The sequence below is a fragment of the Vulpes lagopus genome, chromosome 3, assembly GCF_018345385.1.
Source record: "Vulpes lagopus strain Blue_001 chromosome 3, ASM1834538v1, whole genome shotgun sequence".
NCBI lineage: Eukaryota > Metazoa > Chordata > Mammalia > Carnivora > Canidae > Vulpes > Vulpes lagopus.
This window is the reverse complement of record NC_054826.1, coordinates 16508189-16529792: the sequence shown is the minus strand read 5'-3', so window position 1 is coordinate 16529792 and position 21604 is coordinate 16508189.

The following is a 21604-nucleotide window of genomic DNA, read 5'->3' as shown; positions in this document are numbered from 1 at the left end:
TATACTTTCACATCTGTAGAGAATTATGTGGCCATTTGAAATATGTCCACAAATTCTTTAACACACCTCCCTTCAAGAAGTGGAGTCTAAATTCCTTCCCCTTGAGTGTGGGCTGGACTTCAAGATTTGCTTTTAACAAACAGAATAAAGCAGAAGTGATAGCATGCAGCTTAGGAGACAAGGTCATAAAGGGCACTGCAGCTTCCTCTTTGTTCTCTCTGTCTTGGATTGCTTGCTCTGGGAGGAAGCCAGCTGCTATGTTTTAATTAAGGACACACGGGCAGCTCTGTAGAGAGACCCACACAGTGAGGAAGTGAGGCCTCCTGCAAATAGCAAGTTAGGATCTGAAGCATCTTGTCAACAACCTTGTCAGTGAGCCATCTTGGAAGTGGATCCTCCTGCCCCAGTCATGCCTTCAGGTGATTGCAGCCCTCGCTGATATCTTGACTGCAACCAAATGAGAGGCTCTGAGCCAGAAGCACCAAATAAATCTGCTTCTGAATTCCTGGCCTGCAGAAACTATGGGATAATAAACACTTGTTATTTTAAGCCACTAAACTGGGGAGGAGGGGATTTGATAGATAATGAATACAAATTCCTAAAATAGGATTTATTTTCAAGAAACAGAATTAATTTCAGCTGCTTTGATCTAAAAGAGGTATAATATACGAAGTTGGAAGGATTGAAAAATTGGTATTTAGGCCATATTTACAGAATCATACCACTATTTTCACCTATAAGAGGAACTGCTACCTCTGCCACTATTAGGACAGTGAAAAATCGAGATGCTCCCCCTAAAACTGCTGACCTCAACGAAGCAGGAAGCCTCTGCTACTGTTACCACTGCTACAATACCCACAAAGCTCCTACCTGGATATGGGAATGTGGCTGCAGAATAAAACCAGCATGTGTATTTCTAGAATGAACCAAAGCTTCAGGAAAAAAAATGTCTCTGCTTTACTTCTGCAGTCCAAGTTGCATGAATATACATCTGGTTGGGAAAAATACAACACAAAACAAAAACCAAATTAAAAACTTGCCTCTAGGACCCTAGGTGTATTTATAGCTTTTTAGCTTCTGTAGTGCAGGAAAGCACACCATAGGTATTGGATATTTTTGTGTTTCTATAAATATTCTTGAGCTTTGTTCTTCAACATAGGTAAGTTGCTTGAACACATTTCGATCCTTCTGAGTCTTGCTTTTAGGATTTGCTAAGCTATGCTTAGCCTAAGGCTAATTTTTTCTTATGACTGAGGCAAAAACCTCCCAAGTACTCTACCCAATGCCCTTGTGGATTATGAGGTTTTCTAATCTAGTTGGTGGGCACCACTCCACACCCAGTGTGGATGCCAGGTACTGTTTTTTTCTAACTCTTCCCTTTGCCTAAGATATTTTCCTCACACACACAGGATGATCATTACTCTCCTCAATCCTGAAAGAATAGCCTTTGTGGATCTCTGGGGTCCTGTCAGTGTGCAGCTCCGTCTCTGTATCATCCTGTGAGCTCTGTCACTATGCTCTCTCTAGACTTTTAGTCCTTTCTCCTTAATTCAGGAAGTCCATCTGGTTCCACCTGGGTTTCTTCACCCTGCACTACAGCCTAGAAACTCTCAAGCCAGTAAGCAAGGGTAATCATAGGGTACACCTCATTTGTTTCCTGTTCCTCAGGGATCACTGTCCTTCCTTGCCTGATGTCTAGCATCTTCAAAATTGTTTTTTCAACTACTTTATCCTTTTGTTGTTATTGTTACAGATGAGAGCATAAATCTGCCCCTGTTATTACATCTTGGCCCCTTATTGATTTTTTGATCAAAATCTGTATCACATCCCATAGGAAAGCATTCCAATCCAACACATGTATTATCTCCCAGCTGACACCATAAATGTCTACCTCAATAAGTCATTCTACTGTTTTATAAGACTGATTGCTACTGTGTGCTGGAATACATGGTAAGATCATTGTTTGCCATAGGCATTGATTCATCACATACCTTCTTTTCTGTACATTTAACTCTTTGGTCAATAGTTGAGTGAACAAGGCATTTAGTAAGTCTATGGATGGTAGTACTGGTGCATATACGACAAATAGGAAAGATAATACATTTCCAGAATACATTTCTCTTCCATTAGGATGATCTCTGCTTCCCTATGATGGAAGGTTTCCAATGTGGTCAACCTGCCACTAGGAATGAGGTACTGTGTAGATGGGCTCAACTGCTGGTTTCTGGTTGTTGGCAAATTAAGTTGCTGCAGTGGAAGTAGCCAGATCAGCCTGGATGAGGGAAAGTCCATTCCTCCCACCATGGCTACATGTTCCTAAGGCTATTCAGCAAGTACTAGATGGCTGGGGAGAGAATTTGACTGACATCCATGAACAGTCCTACTTGTCCTCCAGATTTTTAAGTCACTTAAAAATCTATATGGTTGACTTGTAGTTATCATTCACAAGGGCACAAATAGCTTTTACACTTTAGGCCAATTCTGAGAGATTATCTGTCTGTTATCTATTGCTTTTTAGCAATCATCCCAAACTTAATGGCTGAAGAAAACATTTACTTTGCTCAAGAATCTATTTAGGTAAGTCTCACAGGGATAGTACCTCTCTACTGTACTTAGCGCCACTAGTAGTGACTTGAAGGCTGGGGCTGGATTATTCTAAAGGCTTGGTCACCCACATATCTGAGGGTTGATGCTACTATTGGCTACGTCTTCAGCTGGGGTGGGGCTGGAACCTCTAGATGTGGCTTTTCTGTGTGGGTACTTACTTTCCTCACAGCACAGTTACTGGATTCCAAAGGTAAGCATAAATGTCCCAGGAAGAGTTAAAGAAAGCTGCACTGTCTTTTATGACAGCCTTAGAAGTCACATGACATTGCCTCTGCCACAGCCACAGACCTGCCAAATTCAAGGAAAGGGATCACAGACCTCATCTCTCAATGGGGGAATGTCAGTGTCACGTTATAAGGAGTGTGTATAGGATGAGATATATTGGTGTGGCCATCTTTGGAAAATAAAAATCTGCCCGTCCATTGTGCACTTCTCCTGTGGACTTCCTTATTATGAATTTTTCATTCTTGTTCCTTCCAAGATCTTCACCGTATAGCCATATTGGTAGCCCTTGCACATGGGTTGATACTGATCTATATTTCTGAGCACATCTATTTCCAAGCAGAGGATAAACATATGTACTGCTCAGAGTTCTTGTCACTGAATGTATCTGCCTCATTGTCCATCATAGCCAATGTTGAGTAGCACTAAAATGCTGAGGCATTCCTTTTATGGAAGGTGCCAACATGCTATGCAGAATGATCTGAAAGCCTTTCTTTAATTTTCTTATTCTCTAAGCAATTGTCATGGATGGGATGAAGGGGATATGGCAGGCAGTGCATCAGGAGTAGGAGTACTGAGAATATAAGCTATGTGTTTGTGAAAAATGCTGGTGTTGTTAGAACCTCCTTGAGCCTAATCTTTTTCCTTGAGGAGGGAGTACAGCTGCACACAACTTTAGCGATTGCTGGATCATATAACAGTTCAGTTCCTGACAGGAAGAACAGGTTACATAGCCACTTGAAATCCAATGGCTAGGTAGTATAGTAGGCTAAATAATGGCTCCTCGGTACATCCACATCCTAATCTCTAGAACATCCATGGTGCCTTAAATAGCAAAAGAGATTTTGCATGTGTGGTTAAGAATCTTGAGATGATTACCTAAGATTACCTGAGTGGATCCAATATAATTACAACATTCCCTAAAAGGAGAACACAAGGGGAATCCAAGGCAGAGCCAGAGGAAAGAGCAATGTAATGATGGAAGCAGAGATTGAAATGATGCCTTGGGAAGAAGGAGGAAGGGGCCAGAAGCTAAGGTCCAGTCACCACAAGCACAAAAAGGCAAGGAAGTAGATTTTTTTCTACAGAGCTACTGGAAGGAACCAGTTCCCCTGTCAACACCTTGACTTTAGTTCGGTGAAATTGATTTGACTTCTGACCTCCAGGACTGTAAAGAGAATAAATTTGCATTGTTTTAGTCTACTACATTATCTTCCTGTAGCTGCTGTAACAAATTACCACAAACTTGGTGGCTTAAAATAGCAGAAATGTATTCTCTCACAATTCTGGAGGCCAGAAATCTCAAATCATTATCACTGGGTACAATCAAGGTGTTGGCAGGGCTGCACTCCCTCTGGAGGCTCTAGGGAGTGTCTTGTCTCTTCTAGCTTCTGGTGGCTGCTGGCCTTCCTCAAGGCTTGTGGTCACATCCCCCCAATCTCTGCTTTTCTCTTCATTCTTCATGTTGTCTTCTGTGTATCTTCTCTTCTGTCTTCTGTGTCCTTTCTCTCTCTCTTATGACGACACGCATGATTGCATTTAGGGCCCACCCAGATAATCCAGGATAATCAACCCATTTCAAGATCTTGAACTTAATCACATCTGTAAAGACCCTTTTCTCCTATAAAGTACCTTTATGGGTTTCAGAATTAGAGCTTGATATCTTTGGTTGGTCATCATTCAGCCTACTACAACCAAGTTTGTGGTAATTTGTTACAGTACAAATGATACAGGTAGGTACTAAGTCTCTACTAGGGCACAGTAGCAAGCCAAAAGCTGTTTCTCAGAAGGAAAATTGTTGTCTTTAAGGAGAGCGTGGTTCTCTTAGGAAACCCTAGGAGCCTGGACAGTGGTGTGGTTCTTTGAATGCAGCTCTTCAGATCTGCCATAGACATTTCAAACTTTATTGAATATGTTGTTGTAAGGGGCACATGTTAGCCTAGACCAGTTGGAGAACTTTCTCTTTCTCTCTGTTCCATGTAAAACAGGTTGAGGGTCACTTAGTGGATGGCCAGGTACCATGAACTCACATGGCACCTCTTCTTTCATTTTTGAGGAGATATTCTGACATGTTCCAACTATTGGACTCATGGAAACTTCTCTAAAGTAGCAGGACCCTGACTTTATCTGCCACATGTGTGTGCCTTACTAAGGCATTCCAGTCCTATTAACCATTTGCTATATATTCTTTCAAATCCCTTTATTTTTATTTATATATACTCATATGTATTTACTTCTCACTTAGCTACTCTTCATCTTTTTCTCACTGAAAAATGTACAGTAGTGGGTTAACCAATGCTGACGTCCACTCTCACCCACAGAGTCCCCTGTGAATTGAATGAAAGAAAGACATTTTGGAATGAGAATGCACAATATGATAACAGGCATCCTTCTTCAAGTTCATTTAAACCAGAAGCAAAAAGAATTGGTGTGGTTTGTCTTTTTTGTATTTGGGGAATTTGCAGGTGGGTCTGACTAGTAGATCCTTCTGTTTCTGAGCCAGATGTGCTCACAAATAGAAGTACCACACATTTACCGTATGTATGCTTGTGTGAATGAATTCCTCCCTCATTAAAAGCTGAGGATTGTAATACAAAGCAATATCCTCTTTCTTCATTTGACAGGCACAACTAGGTGATGTGAATATTTATCTTTCAATGGATAATTTCCAGGAGAATGAAGAAGGAAAGAATAATAAAAACTAAAATAGAAGGGGGAAAAAAGGATATGTGTTTGAGAAATACCGCCTTGGTTGCATTGTAGAGAATGGAGTGGAGGAGAAAGAGCCAGGAAGACTAGATAAAGGCTATTGCCATTCAAAACAAACAAAACAAACAATAACAACCAAACCCAGAATGAAATACTGATAGATGTTACAATATGGATGAAACTTGAAAACATTATGTTAAGTGAAAGAACTCAGACACAAAAAGGCCACATGCTGTATGATTTCATTTATATAAAATGTCCAGAATAGGCAAATCTATAGACGAAAGTAGATTAGCAGTTGCCAAGACTGGAGAAGGGCAAAGGGGAGTAGGTGGCAGGATGATTACTAATGGGAATGGAGCTTCCTTTTGGGGTGATAAACATGTTCTGGAATTAGATGGTGATGGTTGCACAACTCTGTGATTATACTAAAAATCACTGAGTTTACAATTTAATAGTAAAGGAATTTTTTGGTAGGTGGTATCATATTTCAACAGAACTGTTAGATTTATTTTAAAAATCAAAGCAAGATATCAAAAGAATTTTGCCTAACAAATAATTTCTCTCTTTTTTAAAAGATTTTATTTATTCATTCATGGGAGATAGAGACAGAGACACAGGCCGAGGGAGAAGCAGGCTTCATGCAGGGAGCCTGACGTGGACTTGATCCTGGGTCTCTAGGATCAGGCCCTGGGCTGAAGGTGGCACTAAACCACTGAGCCACCTGGGCTGCCCCTAACAAATCATTTTCTCAAACTTCCTATCAGATGTAGCATTTCCCCAAGCCTTTGAAGAACAGACCTATGTGGTAATATTACAGGTAGTTTCTTTTCAGGACCATTTAATTAATATGGTGGACAATCCAACAAAAATGAAAGGAAAATGTCACCAACAAAATCAAGGATTTTTACTTAATTCAGTTAATGGACAGGAAAGATAAAAATCTTCTGATACTAAAAGGTTAGGGAAAAACAGTTTGCCCAACTGAATCATAAATCGAATTATAAAAGCCTCAGCAAACATTAGGAATAGTAATCCTCAAGGAAGCAAATTCTCCTTTATTTATGGTAATTGCTATTCAACATAATGGACACCCATTGGTGCCTTTCAGAGCATTCCCAATGTTAGCTTACGGTAACTGGGGAAAGTCCTTTATTATAAGACAAATAAATTATCTTAAATAAACAAATAGGCATTTTGTTATAGGTGGGTAGGCCTCATCATGCATCATATATATAACTATCCAAACTGAATTTGGGGCAATTTTCAAGCTTTTGTTTGTTTGTTTAAAGAAAATCAAGCAATATAGTAGATTTGGTGGATGTTGCAATGTCTATCCTGTATCAATTTCCCCCTTGTTTCTTACTAACAGAACCCTGATTATGTTTGGAAGGGTGTTGTGGGCTGAATTGGGTCCTGTCTTTTCTTTTCTTTCTTTCTTTCTTTCTTTCTTTCTTTCTTTCTTTCTTTCTTTCTTTCTTTCTTTCTTTCAGATTTATTATTATATATATTATTTGAGAGAGACAGAAGGAAAGAGTGGGAGGGGGAAGAGGGAGACTCCAAGCAGACTCCCTGCTGAGCTTGGAGCCCGACACAGGGCTCCATCCCATGACCCATGAGATCACAAAACCAGGAGCCAGATGCTCAACCAGTGGAGCTACCCAGCTGTACTGTGAATTGTGTGCTTTTAAGATTCATATATTGAAGTCATAGCCTCCAGTACCTCACAGTGTTACTGTTTTTGGATAGGACAATTAAAGAGATAATTAGGTTAAATGAGGTCACTAGGGTGGGCCCTAATCTAATATGACTGGCATTCTAATAAGAAGAGGACATTTGGATATAGATTACACTCAGAGAAAAGACCATGTGAAAATAGAGACAAGGTAGCCGCCTACAAACCAAGGAGAGAGGCCTCAGAAGAAACCAACCCTCTGACACCTTGATCTTGAACTTCTAGTCTCTGAAACTGTGAGAAAATAAAATTCTGTTGTTTGGACCAAGTACTCTGCATACTTTGTTATGGCACCCCTAGCAAGCTAATATAAGGGGTAAAAAAAAATCTTTATTTTCAATTTTTTTTCAATTTGCAAGCATGGGTGGACATGACTGAGCATTCTGGCCAAGGATATATACAAGCAGAAATTATTCCTTGGTTAACAATTTGCTAAAACTCTCTTGAAGAGGTCAGAATTAGCTCCTAGGTGCCCTTTGCTCTTTTCTTTCTTCCTGCCTGGAATGGGAATATAATTCTGACAATAGAGTAGCCAACCTGGGACCATGAAGCAACAGCCAAGGATGGCCACATGGAAAGACAAGAGACCTGAAGGTATCATAGAGCCACTGTACCAACCTGGAGCCACCTAATTTCAGGTTCTTTCAGATGAGAAAAACAAAACATTTAATGTGTTTAGCTACTTTTTTCCCTTTCAAGTGTCTACCTCCCACAGCTGAATGTAATTCCTAAATGATATCACAGATACTTAGTACATACATATTTTTAACCTAATGAGAAAGAGAATTGTGCTATATTGGGTATAGGTGAAAGATCTAATTGTAAATTATATGGAACATGAATTTATTTACTTCCAACCATCTGCTTAGCTATGCAGATACCACCTTCTCATTTGTGAGCAAATTTTAAATGAGATAATTAAACAGAAAGATACTGACTTTTTATTTATTTAAAGTGGGCAATGATGCTTACAAATGCACTCATTCAGTATTCAAGAAAATTTCAAAGGAACTATGACTTCATAGCCAGCACATTTAGATGTGAAGAAGTCTACTGCTGTGATCACTGGAGTAGGTTTTAGAGTGGCATCATGGGATTCCTTATAAATTCTCTTGTAAATTGTCATATGGGCAACCTGACCTCTGGCTCATAAGTCTGTGTGGTCTGTGGACTAGCTGTGGGTCTGCAAACGTTATCAATGAGCAAAGAGATGGGGAGATAAGGAACCTATCACTAAATGTAGAAGAACTACACCACTGTTTAGTTCGGGTTACTTGCTTACATGTTTTTTGCAGGACTTCTTAATGAAGGAAGCAGTATGTTGGCTTACATTCTGGTGCCAGCTCCATATCTCATTGCAGCTTGGTGAGTAGCACTTCCATGGACAACTTGCGTAAAACTAGCTAATCATGGCAGGAGGTAAGGCTGTGCGTGTCTGTCCTCCATGTCTCACCAGGATGTCAGTCCAATTAAAATCATATTTCTATTAGGTCCAGACTGTAATGACTTTGAGCCCCAACTCTCTGTATTAGGAACTTGGCCATGCTTCTGAGAATCTCTAGAAAACTGTATCATATTTGTTCAGGAAAAATTCACTCAAGTCCTTTCACTTTGGTCGCTAGCCAAGTCATCCCAGCATGGCCTATGGTGCGGATATTTTCAGTGACAAAACTGAAGAGCTCTATTACTTAAGATACATTTGGCTGCAAGGAACAGAATGCTCTCCTGTACCTTTATCCACCGTATCTTTGGCAATACAGACATTTAATTTTTTCACATAACAGAACGTCTGGAGGAAAGCAATTCTAGGTTTGAAATTGGCTCAACAATTATCTATGGCTCAGCCTCTTTGCACCTTTCCACTGTGTCATTGTTGGCATGTTGGCTTTTTGTCCTCCTAGAAGTCACTTAGGAAGGCTACGGGGTGGGGGCCCTCACAATTCTAGACATCATGGTTTAAAGCTGGAGATATCTTCTCTTTTATTCAAACAAGAAAACCCTTTCCTGAAGCACAGATGTCATTCCCCCACCTCCAACCACACACACCCAGAAGATTTCCTGTTACATCTCATTGGTTAGAACTAGGTCTCAGGAACTGCCCTACCTTCAAAGGTATCTGAGAAAGTGATCGTGTGGTAAAGGGGACAGGATAACTATAACTGGTTTAGTCAGTTAGGATTCATCTCCTTGGGTTCCATTCACTGATACCCCAAATTAGATCAAGGTTCTGTTGGCCGAGAAGAAGGGAGGGTGCTTCTGTTGTGCAGTTATCCATCAGTATTTTCCAGGGACACTGTCTCCCCAAAGCCATCTTTCCTGATGGGCCAGAGCAGTGCTAATGGCACTAAAGAGACCTAGGCTTCAAAGCAGCTCCATCCAGATCCAGCGTCTCACAATTTCTCATGCAAAGAGCTGCTTTAGTTTCTAACACTTAGTATCTGAGCCCTTGATGGCATCTTCCTAACATACACTCACATCCTCCCATGACAGTGAGCCACAGTTTTCCAGCAATGGATCCATTTCAAATGCACATTCAGAAAAAAAACATTCTCTCAATGGAACATCATTCTACTGAGTGTTACTGCTGACCACACAGATATTATCACCCACTGTAGCTTGAACCCCTAACCACTTGGAGCCAATGAAAAACATCTTTTTTTTTTTTCTTTCAGACTTTGGTCTTTGCATTTGTAAATATACCATCAAGGTAGTTTTTTCCAGAACAAAGAAAAGTGTGTGCAACTCCTTACTTCTTGTATAACACCAAACTGCTAGATGCTTTGACATGGCAGTGTTCCAGCTCTCGTACTTTCTGTCAAGGTTCCAATAGATTCAAGTTTCAGCAAAGGATCGCACACTTACTCTATCCATCCTCTCCTTACAGCAGTTTCTGAAAAAAGAAACTGCTCTCAAGCAACTGGCCTAGTAATGGGATCTCAAACCTAAGATGGTGGCAAAAAGCACTTCCTTGTCTTCATCACCTAGCTAGTGAACCTTGTAATTAAATAATGCAAAGGAGTGTATGCTACATATAAAAACAATTGGTAGAATCCTATCAAATGCAATGATGTCTGTGTGTGTGTGTGTTCATCAAAATAAGCTGGATGATCTAGGAAGATTTTGAATAAGAAGAGTCAGAACTATGGGTAGGTTCTCACCAGTGGAGACAAAAAAAGGAGTGGGCTTTCCTGAGTGAGAGGTGCTTAATATTAATGTTTCTCAAGGTAGGGAGGTTAGGGCTGTCAGCAGAGGGAATATAGTTATATTCCCAGGTTTATAAGCAGTTTAGATAAATCTATGATTAATCTATCCATATTTTTTGAAGCTTTCTGTTTATATCGACTATTAGGGTTATTGTGGTGAGTTTCCTAGAAATACCGTGAGTCACCCAAATTCAACCATTTTCTTTCTTCCAACTCAGTTTCCTCATGCAGTCTTGACCTTGACCTAGCTGTTTCCAATATAACAAATTCTGAACTTAAATGAATACAAGTCAGAAGTTTTATAAGTTTTATAAGATCTGCAATCTTACATCACTGTTATTGTTCATCCTAGTGACAGAAAATGGGGATATAACCTGTAGGCTCTTGAACTTTGTCCAACTGGTATACCTATATACTAATAGGGAAATGTTAGCACCTTCTGATCTTTTCCAGAATAAATTCTGGATATAACTCTCCAAATGTACTACTATTATTGTTTTATTTGTTTAGTACCAACTCTTTAACATCAGTTCCTTTTGAGAGAGGAGTAAAAAAAAAATGGGTTAATTATTATAAATCAGCATGAGAATCAGTTTTCTACCTTTCCATTTTCTTTAACAAAAAAAAAATTGACGATATGTATAAAGACATGCATGTGATCCTTGCCTTCTGATGAAAGGCAGTTTCTGGCTTCTACTGGCTAGATTTAATCTCATTAGGGAATTTGGAAAATTGAATTTCACGTGTCAGCAAAACTTATTGTTCCTTAAAGCATTTGAAAAACTGGCAAGGGTAGGGTGAGGATGGTAGAATCAGAAAATGGGATAGGATATATGGATCTGAAACAGGGCTTGAGAAATCTTCTTTATTCACACAAGACCAAATGTGTATTTACTGAAAACAACACATGGAGAGGATGGGGAGCTAGAACTTGCTTTGTTAAGCTAAAGCTTGGGAAATATTGTAATTGAAGATCCACCTGGTGTGTTCAAAGCAGATTATAAAGCCTGTTGAGCAGCAACCAATTTCTCTGGAAATCAGTTCGTACCTATGAACGTAGCTGGGTTGGCCCTGTGGTACTCAAATCAAATCAAACCACAGTTTTGGTTTCATTCATGATGTCTCTCTCTTTCCTCTCTCTCCCACACACAGACACACACAGAGACACACATATGGAAAGTTTTAATGGGAATGGGTATTTTGGTAGGTTAAATAATGGTCCCAAATATGTTCGTATTCTAATTCCTGAAATCCTTGTATTATTTTATACGGCAAAAGAGATTTGCAGATGTGTTTAACTTAAAGGTCTTGAGATGGGGGGAATATACTTATTATCAAAGGGGAGGGCCTAAATGCAACTGTAAGTATTTTATAAAAGAGAGGCAGGGGGAGATTTGATACAATAGAACAGGAGGAGGCAATGTGGCCACAGAGGTCAAGATTGTCCTGATGTAATAACAAGCCAAGGAATGTGAGCAGCTGCCAGAAACTGGAAGAGGCAAGTACTGGATTCTCCCTTAGAGCCACTGGAGGGAGTGTGGGCCTGCTGACACCTTGGTTTTGGCCCAGGGAAACTGATTTTGGACTTCTGGGTTCCAGAACTGTGACAGGATACATTTCTGTTGTTTTAAGTTACCAAGTTTGTGGCAATATGTTCCAGCAGCAAAAGGAAATGAATACAGATATGTAGTGGACTGGCATCTTAGGTAAAAAATTTTAAGGCAAAAATCAGAGACTGATAAATTGTTGACCACCACAAATCACTTAAAAACATACCACTTTGGAGAACAAGATAGCAAGTTTCGTCCCCAGCAAGCACTGGAACAGAGTGCTGCTTCTTTATTTGAGATGCCAGATGAAGTAATTGGCTTGCATTTAGAGGCTATGTTCTGGGGGAAAATATTTATCTTTAAACATAGACTCCTCACAAAAGTGAGGCAGATTCCTATCTCCCATCTCACTCTCAATCAAGGCTCTTTGAATGGAACAATGGACAAAATCACTTACGTGATTCAAATTGCTCTTTCTTTTCTACCAAGGTTGAATTTGTTTAAGATAAATAATAAAAGCTAACCAGTATAAAGACTCACCACATGCCAGATTATTTTCTAATTGCTTATACTAACTCATTTCAAGTCAGAAGCTGAAGTTCAAAGAGGTGAGTGACTTGATTAAAACGGATTTTTCTTATTTATTTATTCAAATAACCTTCCCATACAAAATTAAAGACATTTGAAAATCCCAACTTTTTGTCCCATAAGGCTTCCTTGGGGAGCTGCCTAATAAAGATGAGGGTCTCAATTTCCAGAACTTGTGGACCCTTTAAAAACATGCTCCTCCAAAAAGAAGCTCCTGTCTTGTTTTATGTGGACTTTCTCATCTATTCTCCATTCCATTCTTCATTCTCTATTCCAACTTGAAATGAAAAGATGTTCTTAGGAAACTTTTCCCTTCTTTGCTATTAACTGGAAGACATTCTGATATTTGCCAAACATCTATTTTCATAACCTGAATGGATGTTGCTAAATTAATACACATTTTATTCCCAAATTTTTTTTCCAGCAACTTCCGTGGCTATCAAAGCTAATCCATTCTGTGGTCCCTTTACTTAGTTTTAGTCCATTTTAAAAAATTACCTATTTTAATTTGTCTTTCATATAATGCATTTGAAATCACTCCTCCCTTCCTAACCACAGAACATTTTCTTGGGTTCAGTGAAATTGCTGCAATTTTACATAATCTTCAATAACTCTCTTACTAGAAGAGCCATATGTAAGCTTCAGCTGCAGCTTAAAGCTGCCATAAAGCTTTGTCTCCACCAGTTAAATAACCAGACTGGAGTACACTTGATGGGATTCTTCAGGTCTCCTGAATGACTAAGTGGTGTTGCTGCATAGTTGACGGGCACCCATGATTCAGAGAGATTGAAAAAAGGAGCGAATTGGTGGTGGCAGCCAATTCGGTCACAGGGCATGCAGGGGAGATCCAAGAATAATTCTGTAGCTTTAAAATTATCTGCATCATTACTGTGCACCCCACTTGTCTCACTGTTTAAAAAATATGAACTTCTTTCTCTCTTTTTTTATCCAGACAATTTGGCAGTCTATGGTGGTATTGTCTCTCTATCTAAGCTGTTTCTCCTTTTCTTTGCTATACCAAAAAATCTGGCTCTCTCCTAATGACACTGATTCTCCTGCATCTCTTTTGGGTTTATTTTCATGCTCTCCACATACCTTTGGCTTGTCAGGAAGGATGGTGCAGTTCTTGCACTGTTGCTGCTCCCAGATTCCCCTTCCTCTTGGCGCACTCATCCCATCTCCTGGCTGCTCTAAGTGGCTGCTGCTGACTACCCAAGGCTGCTTCCTTCTCTGTAGTAACACCTTTCTAGACATGTCTCCTAAGGCAAGGGAAACAAAAGCCTCAATAACCTATTGGGACTATACCAAAAGACAGATTCTGCACAGCAAAGGAAAAAAAAAATCAACAAATCAAAAAGGCAATCTACTGAATGGGAGAAGATATTTGTAAATGATATATCTGATAATGTTAGTATCCAAAATACTAAAGAACTTCTGGAACTCAAAACAAAAAAATGGGGGTGCCTGGGTGGCACAGTCAGTTGGGCATCCGGTTCTTGGTTTCAGCTCAGGTCATGATCTCAGGATCATGAGACTGAGTCCTTTTTTTTTTTTTTTTGAGACTGAGTCCTACATCAGGCTCTGCACTTAGCTTGGAGTCTGCTTGAGACCCTCTCCTCCCCTCTGTCCACCTTCCACACATGGGCTCTATCAAATAAATAAATCTTTAAACAAAAAACTAAAAAACCCAAATAATCTAATTAAAAAATGGCAGAGGACACAGACATTTCTCCAAAGAAGACTTACAGATGGCCAAAAAAGAATGAAATCTTGCTATTTTCAACAACATGAATGGAGCTAGAGAGTATAATGCTAAGTGAAATAAGTCAGTGAGAGAAAGACAAATACCATATGATTTCATTCATACGTGGAATTTAAGAAACAAAGCAAGGGAAAAAAGAAAGAGAAAAACAGAACAAAACAAAACTCAGACACTTAACAAAACTGGGGGGAGGGCGATGGGTGAAATAGGTGAAGGGGATTAAGAGTATACTTGTCTTGGGGCACGTGGCTGGCTCAGTTGGTGGAGCATGTGACTCTTGATCCAGGGTTGTAGTTTGAGCCCCATGCTGGGTGTGGAGATTATAAAGATCTTTAAAAAAAGAGTACACTTGCCTTGATGTGTACTGAGTAATGTAAAGAATTGTTGAATCATGATATTGTACAACTGAAACTAACGTAACACTGTATGTTAATTATACTAGAATTTAAAAATTAAAAAAAATATTTTTAAAAAGCTGTTTCCTTCTGAGAACTGCCTATATCAGTTGGTCTCAAAGCATGGTCCCTGGACTAGCAGCATCAGTATCATCTGGTCATTTGTTAAAAATGCAAATCCTCAAGCTCCACTCCTGGTCTATTAAGAAACTTGGGATTGGGGCCCAATCATCTGTTTCTGACACGCACTAAAGCTGGTCAATACCACTATAGAGGGAGTGGAAACCCAGATCAGAAATGTCCAGGATAATAATGTCTTCCTTTCAGGGGTTATCTGCAGACAATGGCTGAGTGATTGGGAAGAACAAAAGGCTACAAGCCCCCTTCCCTCAATAGGGCACAAGTTCACGATGCCATTCAGCCTTCAGAACTCCTTGTGGGATCAGGCTGGGGCTAGAATCGACCTGAACCTCTACCTTGGCCAAACTTCTACTGCCCTATTCTGCACCCGCCTTCTCGTAAGAGATGTTATGAGTTGGGGTACCTGGGTGTACTCAGTGGTTGAGTGTCTGCCTTGGGCTCAGGGTGTGATCCTGGGGTCCTGGGATTGAGTCCCACATTGGGATCCCCGCAGAGAGTCTGCTTTTCCCTCTGCCTATGTCTCTACCTTTCTCTCTGTGTCTCTCATGAATAGATAAATAAAATATTAAAAAAAAAAGAGGTGTTATGAGTTGAATTGTGTCCTCCCCAAAGAGAAATGTTGGAGCTCTCACCCCCAGTATCTCAGATGCGACCTTATTTGGAGAGGAGGTCATTGCAGATGTAATTAGTTAAGATGGGGAGGAACCATTCCAGAATGGGGAGGGCCCTTAAGCCTATAGGGCTGGTGTCCTTAAAAGGTGGAGACACAGGGACGCAGGGAGAGTGCCTGTGAAGATGGTCTGCAAAGTGCAGACAGTTTTATGAGAAGAAAGGCAAGGGTAAGGGTCTGATTAACTGGCCACACATGCAGTAGACCCAGTGGACCCAACTACCTTTGGCTCACTCACGCTCCCCTCCCCCCCGCCCCCCCCCCCCCCACGGCTGGTGCTTTCTACTGCTAGCCATTCTTGAGGTTTGTGTCCCTTCTCAAGCCCTTTCATGGTGCTCCCAAATGGGGCTCAACATACCGAGCTGCCTACACAAGGTAATCTGATGAGGACGGAAGGGCATTGCTCTCAGAACTCCCTCGAAGGGAGGAATTTCCAGTGATACCTCTGCTCCAGGTTGGAGTGCTTGAATTGGGAAAAGAAATCATTAAATAAGTGCTCATGGAAGGCCTTTAGTGTCACTTCAATTCCTAAGTGACACTAAATAACAAGAACTCATGGAAGGTATTAAAGGGAAATTCCTTGGGTTGATTTGTTGGGTTTTGGCATGTCCTTTCTTTTGGAATCTCTCCAGTGTAAACCTTTAAGTCATTTTCTATTTGTAGACTTCTGTCATAGTTCAGGTTTGGCTTCTCCAACTGGTGCTTTCCTTAGATGAAGTGCTCGGTAAGATATAACTAAAGAAAATAAACATTTGACTAGAATTACCGTAGTGCACTCATAATGAAAGGACAGTTTTAAAAAAATGGTGTATATTAAAACTTAAGTTTCCTAAAGTAGCTTTTCCAAAATAACAAAACATCATTTGCTGAGTAGCGACTGAAGATACACTGACTGGCTCTAGCTCTTTTTTTGTTTAATGTGGAATAATTCTATATACTTCAAGGCCAAATTTGCTTCACTTAGCTTAATTGTCAGTTAGATGAATGGAAAATAGCATGTTACTAATTCCAATTTATTTTGCTTTGATATAGTCAAGATTCATGCAGCGGGGGAAAAAAGGAGGTCAGATTCTGATCTGACAACTTTTTCTTTTTTATTATTCATATTTTGCTATAATTGCTAACATTTAGGAAATAGTCCAACTAAATTACAAATAAAATACACAGCTGCCATTTCTTCTCGTAAAAGGAAAACGTTAAGTCCAGTATAATTATAGAGAATAAAAGAAGACATACTCATATGGTTAATTTTTATATTTTCTGTGAAGAAATACTGTTTTTGATGAAAATCTTTGTAAATAGGCTTAAGATGATTCTGTTTTGGTTAAAACTCTTAAATCTGATTTCCCAGCTTTGAATTACTCCTCTTAAAGACAATCAGTTCATATTATTCTCAACAAGATCGCTTTTCCGAAAGCCATGAGGGAATCTGGTAGTTTTGTTTTGTTTTTCATATGTAACAAGTGCCATTTTTCTGTTCAAAATGGTCTGTGTAGTTGCTTGAGGGGATTGGTGGTCCATAGATCTGCTGTTAATAAGCTCCGAATTGTTCATGGAAGAAGAAATCTTGCAAACCCATTATCCTATGTGACACTGATGCTTAGGCACCTCCTTTCCTTTGAAAGGAAATTGTCTTAGAAGTTGGAGGTTGTCTGTCTGGGCAACTTCAGTGCTCCTGGACTTTGGGACCACAGTTGAGTTAGGCCTTACATGCAGACATAACTAGACCGCCAGCTCTCTGATGTGAGGAATCTGTGTAGATGAGTGTGAACCTCAGTTTTTCCACCTGCAGGATGGAGGCAACCCTGCCTACTTCATTGGGTTTTTGATGGGAGTCAAAATAAGGCAATTTTAAAAAGATGCTTTACCTATGCTAAAGGTGGGAGTGATAGAAAAATGAATTTATCAGTGAGGATTATGTTAGTGGTCTCCATACATATTTATTCAGTGCCTTGCTTTTCTTTAAAATGGAGATAATGATATTGACCTACTTCAAAAGGTTGATGAGAACAACTAATTACTGTTGGTAAAACACTTTGAAACATGGAGTGCTATCTATGAAAATGCTAAATACTGACATCCTGATGCAGTTGAAAGGATTAATTAGGGAACGTTTGCTTGAACCTTGATACTCTAATGAAAGGTGTTTCTCCTGTTGCTATTTTTGTGTTAACTATTATTTTGTGCCATAATTTGTTGCATAGTAGGGGTCATGTTTGGCTTGTTTTTAACTGTTTCCAGAAAGAATTTTGATAATTTTTCTTGGAGAGATCAAATGGATTTCACTTTGTAAAATGTTCAAGGTCATTCAACTAAACTGACCTTTGCTTATTTCATGATGTCACTCACAGCTTCCTAGATGTTCTCATTCAAGCCTCTCTCTCATGGTCTCCTTGAAATACTGTGCTTAGTGATGGATTTGCAATCCCCAACTCCTCTATTTCTCTGGCCATTTTTTCCCACCAATTCCAAAAAAATTAGGAAGATTTTTGGGGGAAAATGGCTATTTAATAGACATATTGAGAATTAGGATTTGCTTAAAAATAAAAGTTGTTGCTTTTATTTTCCATACTTAAATTTCTAGATATACAGGCTTAGTATTCTGTTTTATTCTCTTAATTTTCTTGGTGGCAAAAGGGACTGCTTTCAGAATATCCTCATCCAAAAATGGATTTGATGAAATTTCATTTTCATGTCTTTCTACAATTGGATACAATTGCTCCAAATTGTTTGGCCTTTTTCCAATATATTGTGAATGGTAATTGTGTCAGTCTAAGAACCTGGATGATTTCAGAAGCTGAAGAATTCATGTAAAGGATATCAAGCAGCCCAAAGAATCTGTGGGGAAGCTACAGGCACAAAACGATGCCCAAATCATGTTGCAGAAGTGCCTTCTCTGCAAACCCAAATCCTACCGCTTGTTCTGTTTGGATCCCTGATATTGGTGCCACCAGCTGCTGCCACCGTGATTGTCATCGCTGCCTCTGAAAATCAGATGTTACTGCTGCCACCACCAACACCTGATTCTACAATAAATTTGGGCACCCCTTCCTCTTTTAATCAATGATGAATCTAATGAACAGAGCCACAGGAAGGCTAAGAAATCCTGGGCCTGGAAATCCCATTTCCAGCTTCTGTGGTGGGAAAGGGGTTCTGCATACCTCCAGAGTACAGATGGGACTCAGGAGGGGCGTTCTGCAAACACTGGGAAGAGTTTCAGTTGCTGGGCGGCCAAGAGGAATGACAAACATCCATCTATAACAATAATAGGACTGTAGTCTATAAATATGTGCATTTGATTCCTTATATTTATACTTCCCCTGGAATAAACATTTAGATGTTTTTAATTTTAAAGATGTAGCTTTACTTTTTCTGCTTACAAGAATTAAATTTTGCTTGGGATGAAACATTACATTATTTCATTATTTCATTATTAATCTCTGTGCTCTTTAGTCAATGTCCTCACAGATATTTTTCACACACATTTCCTACAGAATATTTCCTGTTAATACAGCATTAAAAATCCTCTCCCTGGCATATTTGGAAAATAATTATCATAAAAGCCAGTAGGGAGGAACAATGGACTTCTTTATTGTTATCAATAGTCATTTGTGTTTGTTTTTTATTACTTCAGTTTGTGTCAGCAAAAGATAGCAACTGGTGCCCATACTATGCCAGAATTTTAACCAGCTCTGGATTAGTTGATTGCATCACTATGGTTTTAACTCCCACTGGCTTTCCTCTAAATCTAATTACTGATTTTATGGTTCTCGACATTGCTGATGATGAAAGCTTTTTTTTTTTCACTCTTTTCTTTTTTCCTGAGTACAGTGCCTAGCTCTGCCAACACCATGACAGTATGTTCGTGACTTGTGCAAACCAATAATGCTATTTGCAAAGTTTACCAAAAACTATTTCCTGGGCCATCTCTTCAAATCTTAACTTTTCAGAGTTCCCATCTGAAACACATTTTGAATTCTTTCACTATCAAGATTTCCAATATTTTAAAATAAGTGGTACTAGTACTGGACAAGTAGTCATGTGGATTGCTGTCAAAGATGGATAACTCTTTCGGCTTGGGTATGTGCTGCTCAGCTATCCTAGAAGTTTTGGGAAAAATTTTTGGTTTTGTTTTAATGTAATTGCGGAGACAAAGAAAGCTTTCAGAATGGAGACAGTGTAGATATCAACTGCCTCGTAATGAACATTCATTCATTAGCATTTGACAATTCATCTGTACTCAACAGTATGTGTTAGTATATCCAGATAGGCTACGCTAAACGTTCATCGTGAATCAAGCATAACTTGCAAAACTGAGAACTTTAATTTGGTTGGGGTGCAAATATTAAAGATCTTTTTTTTTCCAATTTCTGTCCTAGCTGTGCAGACAGAAGCATCCTTTCCCTTTCTTACCTATATCTCAAGAAGATCTCACCGAATGGCTTGAAAGAGCTCCAATTTGTTCTGTTGAGTACTCAAAATTCCTAATGTCTTGGTGGGCTAATGCCAACAAAACATTGTAGAGGAAAAAAAAAAATAAAGGAATTTAAAAAACTGTAAAGATCCTTCTAACCAAGACATGAGGGATGCTCCACCTCTGCTTCTCACTGGTGCTCACTAGGCACAACTCACGTGATTAAGTGAAACTCTGAGTACTTGACAGAGTAAATGGGAGCTATTATAGGCCATCCAGTGAAACCTCACTTTGAAAATGTTTGGCTTGCAGATCAGTAACTCGTAAGACTGAAACGGCTCTGAAAAAAGTTAGCCTATGATCTACAACAGTACTGTGGTCTGGGAGCCCTGAATGGACATGTAGAAGGCACGGTGGATTATTCTGACATAAAAGACCTAGGAGGATTCTTGAAGAATCTTGTTATGTTAGCTATGTTAGGCCTTTCCGGGCTCCTACCAATTAGAGGCCATGTATCTCTGGTGGGTGTGTGTCTATTAAAAGACAAATTAAGGGCAGCCCCAGTGGCTCAGCGGTTTAGCGCCGCCTTTGGCCCAGGGCGTGATCCTGGAGACCCAGGATCAAGTCCCAGGTCGAGTTCCACTCCCAGGTCGAGCTCCCTGCGTGGAGCCTGCTTCTCCTTCTGCCTGTGTCGCTGACTCTCTCTGTGCCTCTCATGAATAAATTAATAAAATCTTTAAAAAAAATAAAATAAAAGACAGATTAAATGAACCGTTGGTTATTGGTAACACCTTTTATTTTGGAACAGATCCACATTGTTTTGGTTTAAAGCACAAAATTCTTCTTTTTCCAGGAGAATATGTTATAACAGGATCCAGATATTGACACAGTAAGTGCTGACCACCTGCTCTGTGTGTGGCTCCATGTTAGAATAACATGCTCTGCTTCTCTCTCTCTCTATATATATAATACACTTACACATATATTTATTTACATATATGAGTCTGTATATTTAGAGAATATACACATAAAAAATTTGTGGTAGCTAATTAGCAGAGTGAATTTACTAAATATGTAGCACATACCGTTTAAGCTGCTCCTCTGGAGGGTTACTCTGTTTTGTGTAACTTCTTAAATGATCATCTCGTATAATTACTTAGTTCCTCTTATTTGGATTTTGGTTCCCCACCTAATCTCTGAGCTCTCCTGGGTTGCACTGCAAAAGGCTCTGCCTTCCTTCTACTCATTACTCCTTAGCAGTAATTAGTGGAGAGCTGCTGCTAAGCATCAAACAGGTGCAGCCCTTCAGCTGAGGGCGGAGTGGCATTTCTCCAAAAGCCATACCTTCCCCCCACCCCCCCACCCCCGCCCCGCACATTCTGAAGGTAATGTGTTGACACGACAGGACACAGATGAAAAGACCTTAGAGAAAAGTCTATACATTACACAAATTTTCCTGTACCTAGAAGTCACCTAGGGATCTTGTTAAAGAGTAGACTGTGAATCAATAGGCCTGGGGCAGGGCCGGAGATTCTGCTTGTAACAAGCTCCCACGTGATGCCCGGGCCTCTGGTCGGTGGATCACACTCGGCTGATGCAAGGTTATAT